Raw genomic sequence first — 15022 nt, forward strand, 5'->3', positions numbered from 1 at the left:
TTTAGGTTGTATAAACAAGTATCTAATAAGAAAATAGTCAACTACAACATAAATTGTGCTTTAGGGAATGTTTCACAAATCCGATACATAAAAATTAACAGTGGCTCTGATAAAATTACAGACTGGTTTAATTTATTTTTTGTCATGCTGAGAATTGAACCCAGGACCTCACACACACTAGGCAAATGCTGTACCACCAAGCTACAAACCCAGTCCCAGATGACAGATTTAAATAATCAACATCAAGAAGAAAGTAATGTGGACATACAAGGCATATGTTACAGGTGGCTTATAGCACAGGCGACATAAAGACATTCGCTGCTACTATACTACGTGCAATGAAAGCAAAGCCAGGCTGTGGTTCTTTCTCCTTTCAAATGGGATGCTTCTAAAATTGATGAACTGACAGAAATGATAAGATGGCATTCTCTATGTACAGAGGGAGTAAATAAACTGATGAGAAAGAAATGGCATGAGAACTCCCCCAATACAGTGAATACAAAGCAAAGCAGGCCCCAAAGATTCCTCAGATAAGAATTGAATTGTAGCATAAATATATATTCTTATGTTACAGACAGAATAGTTTGAAATTATTTTCACTGGAAGAGACTGGGAAGTCAACCTTTCGATTGATTTGCTTATTTTCATGTCTTGTATTGACGTGTAAAAAGAAATCCTGTATCAACAGAACTAGATAGGAATACTAAGATTTGAGGTATTCTTTAGAAGTAATGGCATAACAGCTGCTCTGGTTCAGTTTAGCTTTCCTCTGCTATTGTTTGGTTATAAGAGCAAACTAAATGAACACCCGAAGAAAATTACATGGCATTATTGGAACCAATCCTAAGAAAATGCCAATCCGTAGAGATTTGTGAATTCAAACAATTTGACAATAGTTCTTTTTCATATGCTGTCTCTTGCCTGGAATACAGCGCCCTGGTTGATGCCTAAGGTTTTTAAGAACCATGAAGAAATTGAATGCAACACTAGAATTTCTTATACTAAATCAATAGAGCAAAAGAACTTAGTCAAGCAAAACAGGCTCTCAGGGAGGTCCTTTTGCCCTTCAACAATGCCCAGATCCACGATTTGGGGAAGGCTGTGGACTTTAGAGTCATTCCGAATTTACAGCTCTGAATAAGCATCATGAAACAATTGCAGAGCGTAAAGGAAGAGTGATGTGTGATTTGCAGAAGAGGCTAGAGGTACAGGGCAGAGTCCCAGTGAGGACAGAGCACAGTGGATCCTGGCTGCTCTGAGGCAGAACCAAGTCAACAGGGCTCCATCAGAATGTCTGATCTGAGACCAAGGCCTCCTGGTACTGGCCTGTCCTACCTCAGGACAACCCACGACCACCTGTGGCTGTGACTGGTGGTGCAAAACTTTATTTCAATTGGTATTTTTTTTTTTCTAGCAGCAAGTCATCAGGATTATCAAAGGACACTCTTTCCTAGATATTTTTTTAAGGCTAATTTATCAAATTAGGAAAGACGATGGCAAATTCGTTTATGAATTACCTAATCATGAAGCAAGCACATCAGAATGAAGGGTTCAAGAAGGCCGGTGAGTTATCTTTATCATTTGTATCTGAATCTCCAGTAGCGAAAACACGGCTGGCATGCAGTAGGCGTCGCAGGTGACAAACCAAGTCATAGACACACTGATTCAGAATCTCGTATATAGAGAATTTCTACAGATCCTGAGGATATTAGATTTTCTGTTTTTCATTCTCATTATAATAAGCGCAAGTTCCTGTTGCCTGGCTTTCCAAAGGATGTCCAAATTTTTGGTCAACTTATATTCCAATCTGTGGTAGCTAAAATCATTTCTTTTATATCCTACTCTTTTGAAGTAAAATTATTTTTCTTTCTTTCATATACCTTCTTTATAACTCTAGTACCTACAAGATAATTAATATCTTGTTATTTTCCCAAAGTAACTCCAAGGCATTATGATCCATATGTGATGAAGGAAATGAGTCACCCTATGTTTTCTAATTATCAGACATATGAGAGTCTTCAACACTTATAAGCATAACATCAGACATAATTATTGTGTCCCAACATGCCATAAATATAGGACGTTATATGGGCAATTTATTTTATGATTCATTAAAAATTCTTAGTACAGTTGGTATCCACAGAGGATGGGTTGCAAGATTGGTTTTGGAACCTCCCGCGCCCCCAGTGGTCATCAAAATCCACTGATATTCAAAGCCCTGTATAAAATGGCATAGCATTGAATACAACCTCCATGCCACTTTCCATACATTAAACCGTCTCTAAATTACTTAGAGTAACCTGTGTAATGTAAGCGCTTTGTAAGTAGTTGGTATTTAAGAATCAAAGTCTGTACGTGTGTATTGCAGATACACTTTTCTATACACATTCTACTGCAGTTGATTGAATCTGTGGATGTGGAAGCTGGGGATGTAGAGGGACCAACTATACTTTGTTTTGTCTAAAATTTGGAGAAAGTTAAGATATGTTTTTCTAAAGGATACATTTTCATGTAAAGTATATGTATATTTCCCCTAGGGTAGCAATGACTGTGGAGGTGAGAGAATTAGGAGAACCATCCGTGCCTTTTATCTCCTCTGAACACACTCCATAGCTCCTACCAGGGTCAGGAGGTGATGCTGAAATTTTAGTATCTATAATGTTAAATGGGGCTGTGGCCAATGGGCCAACGATAAGAGAGGAAGAGAGACAGACAAACTGAGGAGCCTGGAGGGAGGGAGGGAGGGAGAGAGAGAAAGGAACAGCCATTGTAGTACTAGAATGTTCAAACTGAGAACTAAATGAAAATTATGCATTTGGAAAAGAATAAGCAAATAGAGAGTAAAATGTAGCCATTCATATAAATGTAATAATATTTACTCACCCAAGAATGCATATTTCATCCTGAGTCTCTAAAGTTTTCTCGGTATGGTTTAGTTATCTATAATCATTGAGTTTTTCTCTTTCTCTCTCTCTTTTTCAGCAGAATCACAAATTAATGGTAACTGTGCCTCCTAAATGAAAATCAGAAAGATCATACTTTTCTGACATCAGGCTTATTCAGTATATTTCTGCCTATCATATGAAGATGGATCACGAAGAGCTAATTTTACCCCTTGCTGAATGGCCTCACTTCATCCTTTCTCCCCCGTTGTGGCCTTGTTAAAGGATTCATGAGACAGTTACGGAAAGCTGCACACAGACCCTTCACCCCTCCGTCTCTCAGAGGACCTTCAGATGGTACCCGGGTCGGCCTTCCAGACCATTCCAGGTCTCTGGGACTTCGGACAGCTCCTGCACTCTGTGCTTTCAGCCTTATTACTTCATGTTCCCGCGCATCACAATTCTTATCCCTCCAGATTACTCTGTGGTTCTGGTTCACTGAGGCCAACCTCTGTCTGGACATTCATTGTCACTGCTGTTGCTGAACAGAATGATCTATCCATTCCTTCCTTAACAATCTAGACACTTCCCTTCCTCAAACAGCTGGGTTCAGCCTATAGCTCCATGCCTACAGTACAATAAATTAATGTTTAATGGAAAAGGAGAAAATGAATGAGTCATATACAGCATCTGAGATCTGCACTCCATGTCATCCTGGATTTATAATTCTGCAGCAAAATTTGAGCAAAGCTACAATGGAAGAATCAGAGGACATGTAATAAGTGTCTAGATTTTTCATTTTTCTTGTCTAGGGAATATGAAAGTTACCAATGATTCTCTCCTTCAGCTGATTTATTTATAATTATACCAGAATTTGGTTAATAAGAACCAAATTACTAAGCCCAAAGAAGTGAATATTTCTAATGGGATATCCAGCCACTGAGAGCTCTCTGTACTAGTAATTTAACTACTTTTGGGGTGTACTTTTATCAACAAATGGATTAGATGTCAAATCAAGAAACACACCCCTGGTTTTAACTAATTTGTTAAGTATATTTATATGTTGAAAATTTTCCATAAAATATACTAAACATTATTGAGCAAATTACAAAGTCCCAGGTCTTAATGGAACTTACTGTTTAGTAAAGGAGAGAAATATTATAGGCTATTATTGCCAGAGTAAATCAAGAATTACAAAAGTGACAGAAACTTCAAGAAGAGCAATTAAGTTTGTCAATTAGGTTAGAAAACGGGTGGGACATAGCATCACAGATTAACCTTATATGTTATTTTAACCTTATATGTTAAAATAAGCATGTATCTTTATCATGCTACAAACTAGATAGCCAAGATACAAATGTAAATGGGCGTACTTGAGAAAGCAGATAGGATTATATATAACCATTTAAAAAATATGTCAATGTTCATATATTAAATAAATGGGAAAAATTCAGATGTAAAAACATTTGGAGAAAAGTAAAAGTGGAAATACACATCACACACACACACACACACACACACACACACACACATACAACTTGTCCCTCAGTATCTGTGGATGATTGGTCCCAGGATGCCTGATGGATACCAGAATCTGTGCCAGTTCAAGTCCCTCATACAAAATGGTGTGGAATTTGCACACAACCAAAGGACATCAGTCCATATAATTTGAAAAATCTCTAGATTATTTATAATACCAAATACAATGTAATACTATGTAACTAATTTTTATATTCTGTTGTTTAGAGAATAATGGCAAGAAAAGGTCTGCACTTATTTAGTACAGAGGCATTTTTTAAAAATATTTTCAGTCTGAAGTTGGTTGAATCCATGGAGGTAGAATCCATGTCCACAAAGTATTTGCAATTGTAAACTTGAAATTCAATCTAGTGAAGGTAAGTTCACTCTAATAATATAGATTCAAATAGAAAGGCTTAAAGTGACCAAGCTAAACTAAAACTAAATGCCAAGTTCTCTGCACTTAATTCTACATCAGTAACAAAAACCTGGTTTTAATACTTTGAACAGATGTACTTCTACTTGTTCTCATAAGAAGATTTGATCATTTATTGTGCTTTCTAATGCAGATAAGATTACATTAAGACTTCCAAATGTTAATAGGAATTATATTGGATTTAAAAGCATTCAATTATTTTTAAAAAGATGCAGAACACTAGATTAAACAAATTTCCATACATCAGGACCTCTCAGGTTCATTGACAAATATCACAGAGCTTCTTGGGACTATAGACCTAGCCCTTTCCAACCTGTCAGATCAGGAGCTTTCTTGCAAAGCATCTTGTAAGTCCAGTTTTCCAAAGAGGATGTATTAGAAAACACTGAGACAGTTTTTAAAGAAGAGTTTTGAAAAGACTCATTTGTTTCTAACAATTGTTAACATTATACTATACATAGTAGCTAACTACAAGTGTTTTCCAATTAGCCACATAAAAATGAAAACACTGAATGATCAGAACATAATTCATTATTAAAGATCTAGGGTGGTGGTAATCAAAAGGTACCAAAGGAAATATTCAAATATTTCCTTGATTCAAATCAGCCATAATTGTTAATTTGAGAAAAATATAATCAAGAAAGAGAATACAGAAAATCTGGAATCTTGCTGTCAAAAAAGAGAATGAATTTAATAACACATTGTAGGTGGGATTGCAAATTAAAACAACCACTTTGGAAAGCAGTATGAAGATTCCTCGGGCTGGGGATATAGCTCAGTTGGTAGAGTGCTTGCCTTGCAAGCACAAGGCCCTGGGTTCGATCCCCAGCACCGCAAAAAAAAAAAAAAAAAAAAAAAAAAGATTCCTCAAAAAACCAAGAACCACCTTATGATCCAGCTATCCTGCTTCTTGTTATTCAAAGAGAATCAGCATACAGTAGTCATATAGCCATTGTAATGTTTCTAGCAGCACAATTCACAATAGCCAAGTTATGGAACCAACTCAGGTGCCCGTTAACAGATGGATATATTAAGAAAATGTGGTATGTAAACACAATGGAGTTTTACTCAGCAATAAAAAGGCTGAAATTATGGCAATTGCCAGTGAATGAACGAATATGGAGAACATGCTAAGTGAAATAAGTCAGACTCAGAAACTCAAGGGTCAGCCTGGTATGGGTAATGCCTGTAATCCCAGTGTCTCCGGAGGCTGAGGCAGGAGATTTGCAAATTCAAAGCCCCAGCCTCAGTAATTTAGCAAATCCCTAAGCAAATTGCAACTTAGTGAGACTCTGACTCAAAATTAAAAAAAAAAAAATTGTTTTAAAGGGCTGGGGATGTAGCTTAGTGGGTAAGTAGCCCTGGGTTAATTACTAGTACTGGGGAAAAGAAAAAAAAAGAAAAGAAAAGAAATTAAAAAAAAAAAAAAGTCAATGGTCAAGGGTCAAATGTTTTCCCTCATATGCAGAAACCAGAGCAAATTAAGCCTAAAATAGAGAGGAGATTAATGGAGTAGAGGAAGTGAATTGAGGGGGTTGGGGGAGGGACGGGAAATAGGAAAAACTAGAACAAAATTGACCAAATTATGCTAGGTACCTATATGAGTATACCACAGTGAATTTCACCTTTATGTATATCTATTAAATATCAGTCAAAAGAGCAATAAATAAATAGAAGGAAAGTCAGTAGAGTAGAGGAAGGGGAAAGGGGGAGGGAAAGAGGAGGCAAGTAGAGCAAATTATATTCCACGTATATCTGATTAGGTCAAAATGAACCCCAATATCATGTAGAACTATAAAGTACTAATAGAAACAATAGAAACAGAATTTTTGTTATAATCAGTAAAAAGCATGATCTGTAGTTGGCTTACTGATTTCAAGTGGTTTTACTTCAATTTTATGTGTTCAATAATAATCAGCCATCCAATTTTGAAAGAAATGCAGTGATTTCAGAACATCTAAACTAGCTACACAATTAATAGGAATTTATGTTGCTGAGTTAGTCATACACAGCATAAGGTATTATTCAAGAACATCTTAAGAAACTATAATAAATTTTTATAATGTTCACTTTTTTAAAAAGTAGTTAAAAAATAAAAAGTTCTAGATTGGTAGGATGCCTGCACAGAGTATATTAAAATTAGACTTTCTCTCTGGGCAAGGTGAGGCTCTCTTTGTAATCCCAGCAATTCTGGAGGCTGAGACCAAGTTCAAGGCCAGCCTCAGTAACATAACAAGAATCTATCTGGGAATGTAGGTCCATGGTAGAGCATCCCGAGTTCAGTTCCCAGTACTAGAAAAATAGATTAAGTAATTAAAAAAATTTTTAAAAATCCTTTCTCACCCTTGGCACTGCTGTGGTACTGGCCTGGAAAGTTTTGTGGGTGGGGGATGTTGGCGTACTGTAGAGTATTTAATAGCCACCCTGGCCTCTGCCGGTCCCACCCTTCTTTCCTGGTTGTAACAATCAAGTGTCTCCATTTAAGTATTGCCAGACAGCAGCGCAGAGGCAATTCAGACCAGTTTAGAAGTAATTTTTCAAACGGAAGAAGCAAATACTCTCAGAAACAAACTGTAAGAAACATGAGGGAGGCAGGTGCAGACAGTCAAGGGACACGAGCAGACAACAGAGAAGTCAATATTGTATTTCAAAACACAGGCCCATAAGAGAGGGAGTCAGAACATTTATTTCAAGACTTGTGGAACGACTGAAGGGACAAGGCCTGCTCCTCATTTTATGAACAGATGATGTGAGATGAAATCAGTGTCGAAGATGAAAATAATCTTAATTTCGGCTGTGTTACTGTCATAACACTATTGAGAGCAACGCATCATTTTAAAAACATGTGAGACATTTAAATTCAACATTTGAAAAGAGTTCATTCTTAAATGTATCCATTAGATACGCTTTATAATATTATTTCTATGGCATTTAAGAAAAACATCTTTTTCCCTTGCATTAATAGAAATTTTGGCCAGTCCAAACTCCAGAATTGTTGATGGTCCTTGATAGGAAGAGGCAACAGGGCAAGTTAATGTTCTTTGTTCCAAATTATTAAGCATGTGTAAAATCATTATTCATAGCCTTTGAGTAAATACTATCTGAGTCCATGAAAGCAAAAATTGACCCTACGATGATTTATAATTAAAGCCTGATTTTTAAAATGATGAATAAGGTATCATTCAATGATGTAAAATAATTCACTCTTTTCTTACCTACTTGCATTTATAGTTGTCGCATGTGATTCTTTGGGTACATTCCTCTTTGCACACCTCTAAAGAACTAGTATCTAAGAAATAATCTCAATCAAGGAAAGAAAATTGAATTTATAAGAGCACCAAAGGCAAGTATTATCCAACTATACCACAAAATATTGTTTTGTCCCAAATAGTTTTCTTTCTCTCCTCAGTTATTGTTTGCCTGGAGTGGTTATTTAAAGATAAGGGATTTGAGTTTGTCCACTGACAATCAATCAGTAAGACTTTTAATGGAAAACTCTACTCAATATAGCAGACTACAATGAGAAAAACAAAACACCACACCAAAAATAATTCCCCTTGTTATAATAATGAATATCCACAAGTCATTCTTAATCTCTTCATAAACTGTTTCTGGTCAGGTAGTTTTACTTATTTCTATAGTTCTGAAAACAATGACTTCATGTTTTAACTGATCCTATACATAATTTTCAACTTTGCTAAAATTGGTCTTCTAAAGGTTTTGATTATTTTAAAAATTAAAATATGACTTCCCAATAACGTATATTTAAGAAACATTGTTATCATTCAACCTTTGTTTTTGAATAAAACAAATTATTTCTCAATTATCCAAAAGATACAAGAGAAGAAGTAGAGACCGTGTGGGGAAAAGGGAACTCTGGAGCAGTGTTGGTGGGATTGTAAATCTGGACAGTTTCATGGAAAGTGGCACGGCTGCTTCTCAGACACAGAAACAGAGCTAGCAAGCCATCCAAGGGTCCCCCTCTGTGTGCTGCAACGGAAATGGAATCATCTCCAAGAGCCTCTGTAGTAGTGTGTTTGCAGCAGGAATGTTTGCAAGAGCCAAATTAGGCAAACGACTAAGTGCCCAACAGTCTGTGTTAATAAAAATAAATATGCATTTATTTTCAAATATAGTATTACACACATATTACATATTCCACGGTGCACATATCTGCAGACAGTGGTATAGATGCTCAATGGAATATTCATTGCCATAAAAGAGGAAATCCTGCTATTTGCTACAACATGAACGACCCTGAAGGACAAGATATTAGGGGAAATAAGCCAGACACAGAAAGACAGGTACCACCGGACCTCAGTGACACGAGGAATCGAAAGAGCCAGAGTCACACTCATAGCAGAAGGACTGGACTGTGGCTAGTGGGTGGGACACAGAAGCTTGGCCAATGAGTGCAAGCTCACTTACACCATGAAGACCAGAGGATGGGATGTGGGAACGGTACCCATGGTGGGTAGTACCATCTTGTATTTGTCAAATGTGTGAAGAAAGTAGATCTTAAATGCTGTCATCGCAGGAAAAAAAAAAAAAAGGTAGCTTTGTGAGGTGACTAATGTGTCAGGTTGATTGGGTAATCATTCTACAACGTACAGTACAACCAGTCATTATTGTGTGCACTACATACATGTATTTCATTGTCAATTATAACCCAGTAAAACTAGAAAAAAAAATTTATCAAGGGTTTAGTGTTTGTCAGGTACTAATTTAATTTGACATACATCAGTGGGAGAAAAAAAAAACAAAGAAATAAATATCTCTAAAATGTGGCTTATGCTCTGGTGTCAGAGACAGTTAAGAAAAAAATGTCATGCATACATAATGTAATTTAGAGTGATATGTGGAAAAGAAAAGGTAGAGGAGAGAAAAGTGCTCAACGAGGTGTAGGTCTTATTGGAAAGGTCATGCTGCTGGGTTCAGGGACTCCCACCTGTGATTCCAGTGATTCGGGAGGCTGAGGCAGGAGGATCCCAAGTTTGAGGTCAGCCTCAGCAACTTAGCAAGACCCCGTCTCAAAATAAAAAGAAATATATAAAAAGGACTGGGAATGTAGCTCAGTTATAATGGGGTTCAATCCCCCAAACCAAAAATATTTTAAAATTTAAAAAGTGAGGATTGAGCAGATGGTAGAAGTGATGGAAGTGCTACCATGAGATGTTGTCTAGGAGATTCATAGCCAGTGCAAAGGTCCTGAGGTTCAAACAGGGTTGGTATGTTTGAGGGCTGGAAGAAGAGCAGCATGGATGGAGCTGTAGACAAAGGCAGAAACAGAAGGTGGTGACACTAATTTTAATCCTAGTGGACCAGCTATTTGAAGGTGTTAAGCAGAGGGCTGATGTAATTTGACTTATAACTAACAGATCACTCTGCTATGTTGAAGGTAGTTCTGAAGGAGAAAAAGCTAGAAGCTTGCAAACCAGTGAGAAGTCTGTTGGAATAATCTAGGTGTGAAGTGAAAATGGGTTGGAGAGGGCAGAAGAAGTGGATGCAGGAGGGCTGTCTGAGCTCTGGAATGGTTTTAAGTAGGTCCAACAGGATGCTCCTGCCAATTAACTACGGACTCTAGAGAAAGAGATGAGTCAAGGGTGACTTCAAATTATTGGACTGAGAAGTTAGAAAAAGTTGAACTGCTAAAATCCGTGGTAGGGAAAGCCAAGGCTAGAGCATGCAGTGGCAGAGCTGGGAAGATCTTGTCCAGCAATGTGGGAAAAAACGAAAAGTGGTGGTTACAAAGTTCAGTAACATCTACAGGCAAGAGAGTTCCGAACTCAGAAATCCATTCAGATATGAATTCTGAACATGCAATTTTAAATTTTTTATTTGTTCTTATTAGTTGTACATGACAGTAGACTGCATTTATAGATTTTGATAAATTCTCGTTTTTCTGATTGTACATATTACAGGATCACATCGGTCATGGAGTCATACATGCACCTGAGGTAATAATGTCTGTTTCAATCCACTATCATTCCTTCCCCCATACTCTTTCCCCTCCCTTCACTCCCCTCTACCTAATATAAAGTAACTCTATTCTTCCTCATTCCCCCACCCCTATTGTGAATTAGTATCCCCATATCTGAGAAAACATTCAGATTTTGGTTTTTGGGTTTGGCTTATTTCACTTAGCATGATATTCTCCAACTCCATCCATTTACCAGCAGATGCCATAATTTCATTCTTCTTTAAAGCTAAGTAATATTCCATCACATATATATATCATCTTGAATGCTTCTTCATAGATAGGCCATGACCATCTCACATTTTCTGTGTCCAAACAAAACCTCAGTACTGTCCCTCTCAATCATGCTGCTCCTCTGGCATGGATGACATCTTTAGAAGGGAACATTGACATTATAGTTGTATTCATGGAATGTCTCAGATCATCCCAAACGCCTTTCATTTTTTAACCTCACACATCAGATGAATTAAGTACCTCTGGACTACTCTCTTCCTTCCTTGCTACAGATTAGTCCTAGACTATTTCTTTTTAAAAAGTTTTAATTTGTTCTATTTAGTTACACATGACAGTAGAATGCATCTGGACACGTTGTACACAAATGGAGCACAACATTTCCTTCCTCTGGTTGCACGTGGTGCTGAGTCTCACCAGTAATCATACAAGTATTTAGGGTCAGAATGTCTGTCTATTCTATCGTCCTTCCCACACCCACCGCCCCAGTTCCCCAGTCCTGTACTATTTCTTTCCTGAGTCATTGCAGGGCATCATTAATCTCTTAGTAGACAACAGCTCTGTGCCATTTAACTGATTATTTCTTTCTATAAGCTTCCTCTAAAGCATTGTAGTCATCTGAAAGTCTTTCATATTCCTCCCAACTGGGTGTGAATCTTTTCTTCTGTGCTCCCATGATGATATTCTGACACGTGTCCGCTATCACTTACATGACCAATGATCAGCAATCTTTATCTGTCAAATGTTTCGTGTATGAATAATTCATAGTAGTGTTAGTACAATTAACCTTCCGGATTATGGATTTGAGGTTTGGGTGTGGGACAGGTTGAAGGTGAATTGGAAAAGAACTGGTTGGTAATAGGAGTTCTAGAAGTGCTCTCCTGCGGGTAGTGTACAGAGCAGCCAGCTGCTGCATAGCCAAGTCCCTGCCAGCTGATGTTCCTCATCTCTGCATCTGGGAGGAGATTTCCCAAGGTGTCTGGTTTTCTCCCCTTCAAGTCACAAGGGAAACCTATGTCACTCACTCCAGCTTCTGACTTCTTTCACACCCCAGCCCACGTCACAGCTCCATACCAGATTTGAGCTCTGACCGAATGGGTATGTCTTCAGAGGTCTTTCTTACTCAGCCATGAAATCCTAATTCCTCCCAAATCTCCCTTTCTCCTGCAGAGAGATTTGCTCCATGGATCCTATTGCTTCTGCTTCAGTTCCAATCTTATTTCAGGCAAATGGAAACAACAATCCAAGGGGTTTCAATTACATAGGAATATCCACACTCGCTTCTAAAAAAGAGTTTTTTGATTCATTAGTTTTCTAATTTATTCACTAATGCATGGTGAGTAATGACCAGGATGCAACAGTGTGTATTTCTACATTTTTCCATGAATTTTATTTGCATCAGGATGTGTATGAAAACTTATACAATGCTATTGCTACTGAGTCTACAAGGAAACGAATTTCAATTTCCAAACAAATTCACTTTTGGAGGTTAGTCTTCACAAGTATAGGAATAGGTTGACCAAAAGAGGGACATATATGAATGTTCTCTTAAATATCAAGTGTATATTGTTCATATTTTGTAAAAATGTCTAACAAATACATGCAAGTAGTAACTACAATGATACAAGGAAAACATTGAATGAATCATTAATAAACAACTATGATATGTTGATAATAATTATAGTCTAATATAGCTTCTACAAAAATATTGCTAAGTGCATCAGAAAATGTTTTTGTATATTATAACCTTCTAAATTTTGTTTTATGCTGTATTAATCACAAGTGGAATTTTTATTTAATGGCTTATATGTCCAACATTATCTCATTTTTAGGACATTGTGAAGTTGGTATTTTAATTATGTATATCCACATTATATATAATATTTATTTGTATATGTGAGTGTATACATAGTTTTATATATATATATATATGTATTTATAAAATGTAGAAAATCTGTAGGACCATTTAAACATGATTATATAAAATTTTTAATTAATCATTCAAGAGTACTAATTTATGGAATTGTAAGTGTTTAGTTCTCAATAATTAAGAGAAAAAAATGATTACTTTCTAACCTATATAAACACTTACATATTTAAATTTTTAAAAATTCATATTTTCATGATAGTCCTTTAATAACACTCCTCTATTTTTTCCTACTACAAGAGTGTTTAGTATAAGATAAATCTCATGATGCAAGCATGACATATTTTAGAATTATTACTGATTCATGGTAAAATTATCATAACTGATTAGAAGTAAGAAAACCTTCTGTTTCTTTTGGGTTTGTGATGAATTAAACATTAGGCATTTTACTTTAAAAGCATGTTCTATGCTTTATTGAGCATTGCCAAATTCTTTGAAAAATGTCTTAGTAATCATATGTTATGTTTTCCAAGATACCAAAGAAAGTTGAAAAAAGAAATAAAACTTACGAACATCACAATAGATTTTCTACTGCCTCACAATCTGGAAGTTTAAAGATAATTATCATACATAATGGTTTTGCAAGGGCATCATATTTTAATTTTAAGCTGTTGAATGTTCACAGAAATACATAAAAAGAACTGAAAGGTTGTTTTGGAGATGACTAATGATAATTCTTTATGTGTGTACAGGGTTTTAGCTTATGGAATTTTTATAGACACATGCACACACACATCCCAATCCCCCTAAACACACTGCTGATAATTTGAAACTTGTAATATCTTCACAAAAAGACTGGTCCCATCTAAAAGATTAGCGATATGATCACCCGAGAATTTCTAGAAAGATGACATCTAAAGCCAAATCATTCTTTTAAGCATATTTAGAAATGTGAGATGTACTTAAAATTTATCACATATTTTGTAAAACTATGTGGAAGAAAGATCTGAATGGCAACCACCAGGATCATAAAGAAGACTCCATGTTCAAAGTCATGGAAATCACACGACGCACAAGTCCATGAAATAAAATGGGGTAGACCTGCCTCCATAGTCAAAGGAGAAGGAACCTGAGAAGTGGTCTAAGGAGGGATTTCATGTTCACCAGGAGCTCAGTGGTTATTAGGAAAGTGGAAATCTACTCATGCCATGGGATCTGTGACCACAAACAGTAATGAAATAAACTCTGCAATTTATTAGTAGGATGCAGCTGCAGAACACGGCAACGAATAACCGTGTATGTACATGCTTACTTACACACGTGTGCAGGCATGTGTCCTGACTTCACTAAATAACTTAAAAATTAAGCAGTAATTCATCTCTTCAGGATCAACTTTTCTTAGGGTAAGTACATGGCTGAGATATGCCCAGAAAATGCCTATGAGCTAAGACTGTTTTCAATGTGATATTAACGATGTCCTAAAACATCTTCAAGAGGGCAAACGTTCCTGCATCTATTTTATGGTTCACGCAAACTTCACGGAGGGGAAATTGTTCAGGGTGCACAGCTATAAGTTGTTTGCAAAACTCACTATGAACCAAATATCCACTCACCCGTTTTCAGGAGGGATTTTATAAATATTGAGAACACTGTGCAAATGTACTTGGGAAACTGACAGCCAATTCTACCACACTGAGAGACGTTTCACAGGGGCAGCTGTGAAAGACGACAGGAGTGTGGGCACCAATGTTCATTTCTAGGGAGGAGCAATGCTCTTCCCAGCTGCAGTAACCAGAGCGGAGCAGGACTGGCTCTCTGGTCAGTCACCTGGAGTGCGGGAGAGCTGACCTGGGCACTGAGCTCCTTCTGATCAGCCCTACTGATGACCAGATAAATCTTCAAAAGAAGGCCATTCCTAAATAAAAATAATTCTTTATAAATCAGTGAATGATATCTCTCTTGTATCTGCCTACTTTCCTACAAATACCCTTAAGACAGTCTTTCATTTCAAAGAGTAATTTAAGATTTGCTGGAGAATGTAAAATCACAACCCAAATTTTATACTGTAAAGCTCCTTGCTACTGACTATTGCATGAACTCAAGTGGTTTAA

At 36.7% G+C, this 15022-nt stretch overlaps 1 protein-coding gene across 2 annotated transcripts in view; it reads right to left on the reverse strand.

Annotated features, from left to right (window-relative positions):
- Cntnap2 (contactin associated protein 2) overlaps nt 1–15022 on the reverse strand; it is a 1961892-nt gene that overhangs the window by 1904406 nt on the left and 42464 nt on the right. The gene's annotated exons all lie outside the window — the stretch shown is intronic.

Source organism: Sciurus carolinensis, chromosome 8 (genome assembly GCF_902686445.1).
Source record: "Sciurus carolinensis chromosome 8, mSciCar1.2, whole genome shotgun sequence".
Lineage (NCBI taxonomy): Eukaryota > Metazoa > Chordata > Mammalia > Rodentia > Sciuridae > Sciurus > Sciurus carolinensis.